This window comes from Camarhynchus parvulus, chromosome 11 (genome assembly GCF_901933205.1).
Source record: "Camarhynchus parvulus chromosome 11, STF_HiC, whole genome shotgun sequence".
NCBI lineage: Eukaryota > Metazoa > Chordata > Aves > Passeriformes > Thraupidae > Camarhynchus > Camarhynchus parvulus.
Genome location: NC_044581.1, coordinates 4,936,617 through 4,943,731, shown reverse-complemented (window position 1 = coordinate 4,943,731; position 7,115 = coordinate 4,936,617).

The following is a 7,115-nucleotide window of genomic DNA, read 5'->3' as shown; positions in this document are numbered from 1 at the left end:
TATTTGAGCTGCAAAAGTCAATCTGGTAGTTAGGAAGTGCAGAGCATGAGACATTATACACCTCATAAACTCTTCTAGTCAGAGCATTCTACACAAAAGACTTTGAGTCACTGACTTTTTCAGGACTAGTTAAGTACATAAAGCATGTCCAGTGCATTGCTGCTACAACAAAAGGTCTGTCACACCATGCAGAGGGTTTGTGCCTACTCATAAACAGCTGGGGTAAGGCCTCCCCCTCCTCCCAGGCTGTGTCCACCCTGACACACGTGCATCTTATTTTGGGGAGCATCACATGCAGGGAAAGATCAGCTCAGGTGAGAGATCTGTTTGTTTCATGAAGAAAAAGCAACAGAGCTTTTCTAACTCTTTAATTTTAAACAGGAAAAAATGTTATTCCAGTTTTTAGACAAATATCAGCATCTCTGAGTATCATTTTACTCCTCCTTTAATGGAGCAGCATTATCACATTGTCTCTGGAGTGAACACAAGTCTCCCTACCATTCACATTTTAATTCTCATTTTAATCACTCTCTCTTACCAAGTCTTGACCTCACTAAGGAATGGCACATACATCACTGGCCTCAGGAGAGTCAGTTCAAGACACTTTTTTGTACATAAATTATTTCTGAATATGTACGTAAGACATACAAAAGTGCCCAACACCTAAATCTTTAATTACTATTATTGCAGATTACACAAATCTCCCTCTTATTAAAAGTGATGAACTTCTGACAGGATTTAAACAAATTACTCTTGTGTGGTGGAACACATCACATCTGGAACAGCCAGTCCAATCAATCACCATCCTGCTGTGGAGCAGTAGTGATGGCAATTGCCTTGTAAACCTTCTTTGGAGAGCTCCTGGGGAGTAGACCAGGGGTGAACAGGTTCAAGGTAAGCTCAGTTGTCAGTGTTTGCTTGTGGATCTTTTTTAATGTTTTAATTTAATTGCTTAACTGATTTTGTTTCCGAGCCTTTTGGACACCTGAGCTGATTTACCAGTATAATTAACTCATTTAGGCTTTAATATTCTGATCAAAAATTTAATTTGAATGTGAATACATTTATTTGCCCAAGTATATTCCTTTTTCTACTTAATTCTCCTGTCATTTTTTTGAAATGTACTGCTTGAAGAGCACACTTAAATATTTCAGCCAAAAGGTCTGGCTCAATCCCATCTCATTGGATGGGAAGTCTTTGAAAGACTTGGCAGGAAGTGGATGGGTTCCTAATGGTTCCCTGAAGGAACACCAGGTCTAAGGACAGCTGAGTGGCCATCGTTGCACTTTTTTTCACAAATATTTACCTAAGTGCCAGTATACATTTTATACTCTTCCTTAGGGTCAACACACCCTGAACATTACATAACTTTCTACAAACTAATAAAAGTTAAAGAAAACTTCCTTGGAGTTTCCTGGAACTCTGGATGGAGTAGAGCTGAAGGCTTTAGCTCCACTTCACTATGCTGTCACTTGAGCCATCCATTTTCTTTACCTCAAAGATTTATGATGACCAGAATGGTTCAAAGACCACAGGAATAATGCACACAGAATCCTTAGTGACATATATGTAATAATATGAACATGCTGGATCTTCATTAACTCAGATTCTACACTTCTAATATTTTGTGGCCCAGATTTACTGACATCTTGCAGCCATTCACTCTTTATTCTGGTACTTGCCTGTATGGAACTACTAAGAGAAATTGTATATTAGCCTTGTCTCTGTAACTTACAGTAACTTCCCATTATACATAAATGGAATCATCTGGGACTGCATCATCCGAAATACTAAAATAAATGTGGAACAAATACTACCATCTAGATGTAGCTACATTTAGCTCTATCAATATGTGCCATATTCTACTTACAATAAATAGCTCTTCAATTTTCATGAACAACGTTTATAAAATTCTGGTCTAAGATGAAACAAGCTTATTCCAAAGTTACCAGTTAGGGAGTATTACTTTACAAATTTAGATTTTCAGCTTTTCTGTAACTTCCCAAATTGACTCAACCATTAATGCATGAAATGTGTTGATGGTCAGATAATTCATAAAAACCAACCTCACCTAGAGATTACCACCACATTAACACAAAATTTTCATTGAGTCTTTCTTCAAATGATCAAAAGTCACAAGATTATAGCTGATGCTGCACCTATCCTCCATTTTCCCATCATCATTTGGGTTTATGCCATGAGTCATATCCCACAAGGTCAAAATGTTAAACACAACAGAGGATTCATCCCATATAATGCAGCCCTCTGTAACATAATTTAGACTTACTCTGATGCAATATTGTAAATTACTTTTGGTTTATATGTTCCAACAGTAAAATTCATGTAGCTTATAATAGGTTTTGATGTTATTATTCTTATGTTACTATAATATTGAACACATTAAAACACAACAGGATATAAAGACTCAAGCTTGTACCACTTCAGTGGAATTAAGATCCTTGTAACAAAGAGGCAGATCAAACCCAAACATAAATTTTGCTATCTACATAGTTTAGAAACATAAGACAGGAACAAGTTTAGTAGGGCAAATAGTATAAAGTAAATTTAGTACTGAAATATATTTTCCATGTAACAGGCTGACAAGTTTTTGAAGGTTTGCAAAAGGCACTTTATGACCCATTAGGAATCAAATGCAATATTTGTGGCACAAGTGCATATACTGTAACATTTATTGAGTCTATTTATCTGAGATAAAACACATAGGATACAAAATGTGAAAGCCATTACCATGTTTTGTTCCCATTTATTTACCTGGCCAGGATACACTATTGAATTTCCCAACTCGTTTATGACGCAGTCGTGGGAATATGGCAATTGCATAAATAAAAGTCAAAATGCAAAGCTGTAACCATTGAAAAAGCACAATTGCCTTTTATAGCAGTTCTTAATCTCCTCTTTCCTCACCACACAAATATAGGACATTAACCATTTATTGATCTTTGATGTCATCATGTGACCTTTAAAATGAAAATGCATGGACTTAAACAAAACTCTGTTCTGTAACAGATTAATGCAGTTGGCCTTTGTTGTGACACTGGGCAAGTGTTTGTGGTGCTGGATGCCAAATATCATAATCATGGACAGAGCAACAGGAGAGAGAGGCACCATGGATCAGCATCATTGGTTTGGCCCGGTAATGAGAAGCAACCTTAAATAGAAAATAGTTGGCAACATCTAAAATAAATCATGTCTTTGTTGGAAACAGTGACTAAAATACATGAAATTAGTAATTAAATTAGTTTCCAACTTCCAGCTAGGCCATATCCAGACATAAAATACCTTCCACCATGAACACATCTCAAGATAGAAGTGCTGGAACCTCCACACACAAGGGATTAAAAAACACCCAAGTACCTGGGTCCTTGCTGTTTTTAGTGAATGCAGTGAACCTACAGACAACGTTCTGCCTGCACTGACAAAAGATGTACTAATGATAGAGTCATATACCTTAATTTCTTCTGCCTTTTTTTTTCTTTTTTGTAGCAGTCATACTCAAATACCTGTAATCAGATAAACTGCTGAGTCATTCAGCATGCACTGCTGACTCATGGCTGCTTCAGTTTAGTTGTGTGAAGAAAAGCCTGAGAGAAATTATTTAGTTAAGTAGCTGCAGCAGAATTAGAATTTCCTATCCTGGTTCTACTTGCATAAATATAATTATTATATTTAAGTGCATAACTATCTTCTTGCCTACCTGAAAGCTCAATAAGAGCTTTGCTTGCTGACAGAAAAAAAAGGAAAGATATTAATTATGTTCTCAAACAAGAGGCTTCTAAACAGAAAAGGTGACATAAATCTCACCATTTCAGTAAGTGCAAAGTTCTGTACCAGTAAGCAACCAATGCCTACCATGGTTTTGGTCTCAGAATTTCCCATCATTTGGCATGTTGGAGTAGGTGATTTGGAGAGCTCTTCCTGAGCTCCCAGCATTTATTCCAGAGGCTTCCTTGCCTTCATGCTCTCTGTGAACAACTGCAGCTGACGTTCTACATCTAACTTGATATTTCCACAACAGAAGTAAAGGGACATATGTTTTCCAGCTACAACAAGAACAATGTGTGGAGAGACGAGACTCTCAGACGAGGCAGTGCCAAATCCTGCTTGCTGCCATGATGTGGCCCCAGTGATTTCAAGATGTGGCTTTAGGGATAAAAGGAAGAATGGAAATGCTGCTACATCACAGGCCAGCTTTAAATGAAGAGGCAGAATATAGAGAAGTATGAGCAATATTATGAGTAACACATAATTGTGTTTTAAAGCAGAACTATGAATCAAAATACTCATTAATGGAACCCCTGAATTTATTAATTTTGGTGAAGAGGTAAGCCACTAAACTGCCTCCGAAGTGGTGTTAATAGAAAGGTCAGTCAGTCATTACCAGCATAAAGTATCATCCTGCACTTTGGAGAATCTGAATGCTTAGTAATGGATGTTAAAAGAAAAGCTGGAGTTTTTTTCAGTGCATTTTAGCTGAAAATTGGAATATTGTTCACATAGAAACATACCAGGAAAAAAATGATAACCTTTTCACAGCAGGAAATGTCAGTGCTAAACTACAGAACAACAGAAATATTACATTTCTATTGGGTTTTTTTTGAAATGCAACTGCGTAAGCGTTGACTAATGGTGAAGGAGAGACACTCAGCAAATATTACAAGTGCTTTTTTACCCTATTTATTGCAGATGTAAGTGATTCAAAATTGCCACAGACAAACTCCACCTGTGGAAACCCAAGCAGTGTAGAGCAAAGGCAGCTGGGAAGCCATATTTTTTATTTCATGGAAGGTTTTAATCAGCAACAAAAATATTTCATTAAATTTGGGAAAGGGATCTGTATAAAACATGTTCTTGATTATCAGAATTGAGAACATTTGCATGTTTTCAGATTTTAAGTAAAAAAATAGATGTCCCAACAAAAGTTCTTCTTCCATCCCCAAAGTGGTGTTTAACTGAAAAGCCACTTTCTTTCCAGCAAAAAAAATAAAGTAAAATAAAAATTTTTGCTGAAAAATTCCTACTTGCAACTACTGGTCTTAATGCTCAGCCTAAGAGTCTGGAAACCATTGACACTGATAAATTTGCTTGCAGTAGCAGAGCAATGCTGCAAACTTCCTGCAATCCCCACCTCCCTTCAGGGACCCAGAAATAGCTGCCGAAGTCCCACGGTTGGTTTAGCTGATTCATGAGAAATGCAATTAGGCCAGGAAAAAAATGCACTGATTAGTCATTTCCCAGATAGGTTTTTGCAGGTGAGAGCTGCAGTCTTGGAGAGGCTTTTGGGTCGTAAGAAACTCAGCCAAACTGGAGAGGCAATACCAACTGCCTTCATTAACTGACTCTTAATCCACAAGTACAAAGTAATTTGTGTTCTGTTTTTAGGGATTAATCTAGGCCAGAGCAAGAGTTTCTAGTAAGCCTAATGCACAAGAAAATCCCAAATGCTGAAGGAAAAGCTTGCAAACAAGAACATGACTTGATACACATCTTATCACCCCCCAGTTTATTTGGTCCTACTCCAGAGTTCTACAGCATTTCCAATCAGTAACAAGATAGCTGTGTTGATAAAGGAAGTCTGAGTAATGGGCATGGAGAATTTAGTTACTGAAACAGTGCTCCAGACCTGGTAAACATAGCACAATTTCTCTGGAAAATATAGGAAGTGTTTCAACAACAACTTAATGAAGGAGAATATCTCTTAAAACTTCTTGTCCTGTCTCCACAATGCTTGTGTACTGGACTTGTGATTGCTACAGACCAGTCTTGGGCCAAATTAATCCAGAACAGCAAAATAATTTCCCCTTGACAGGATTATACCAATCCTTCCCTCTGCACTTGATGAAAAGGAAGCTTCTTCTTCCTCCTCTTGTAGGTTACAGGGAAGGATTTAGAAAGTTAAAAAAAAAAACTGTTATTGGCCATTATTGTTATTGGCCAGTCCAAGATTTATAATGTCTAAACCCCTGTATTTTAAAAGATTCTTAAAACCATTTTGACAGGCTACCATGGTTGCCACAGGTTTTTGAAACTCAGAAGGCAGAATGCCCTTAAGCTTAAAAAGTGCCTTTACTTCATCCCATTGAATTGTACTCAAGCTGAGCCCAGTTACAAATGGTTTAAAATTGACATTTTCTTCTTATACTTGAATTGCTCAGGAAAATTTAGGAACATAGGACTGGAAGGGATCTCCTGAGTCATCAGATGCAGTCTGTAGGCACCATGTTATATAATTCTTTTCATAAAAGTCTTGAGCTCCACCTTAAAAGCTGCTGTTTTTTTCTGAACCCACTACTTCATTTTCAGGCTGTTCCAGAACCTCATAAAAATAAAAAAAGCTTTCCTGTGATTTCCAGTCAGTTTAGACCCATTTTTTATCCCTAAGCAAATATTGCTCTTTAGCACAATAGTTCTTTTCCTTGTCTTGTATTTATTCTCTCAGGTATTCATATTGTCTCTGGTTTTCCCCTCCAATGCTGAACAAGCCAAGCCTTTTTCAGTCCCTTATCCTAAAACAGGTCTTTTCACTCTCCTAATGAGCTTCAGGAGCACAGCAAAAATGAACTGTCCATGGGCATCCTAAAGGACCAGGTTTGCAGGGCTAACCTAGAGCTGCCACACTGCTCTTCCCCAACACAAACCATTAAGCATTCATCAATAATTTCAGTTAAGAAATGGATTAAGCAAAACTCCTCCAGTGCACCCATTTTTGGAGCTCAGCACCACCAGGGAACAAAAGGAAGACAGCACTGGTGCAAACTCAGGTTTTTTATTTCTCAGGTTCTTTTGGAATTGATAATTCTGGAAGTATGTAATCTAAGGAGAAAACCAGAAAACATCAAGAAGGGTTTTTAAATGTTGTATAAAAAGCCACTGAAATCAGTCTGAATTTTCTAGAAGCTCTCAAAAGGTTTTTAACCAATGGGGGGTAGGTTTTAAACATTTAGTGACTGCCAAGACAACAGAAGTAATGGGACGTAGGTCCTTGCAACACCATGGTACACAAAGACTGGTGTAATTATGTTGCCTGTGGACTTCTTGGTGGATATAATAAACATAGTTCTTGGAAAAGAAGTGGGGAAATACAACATCAAAAATGG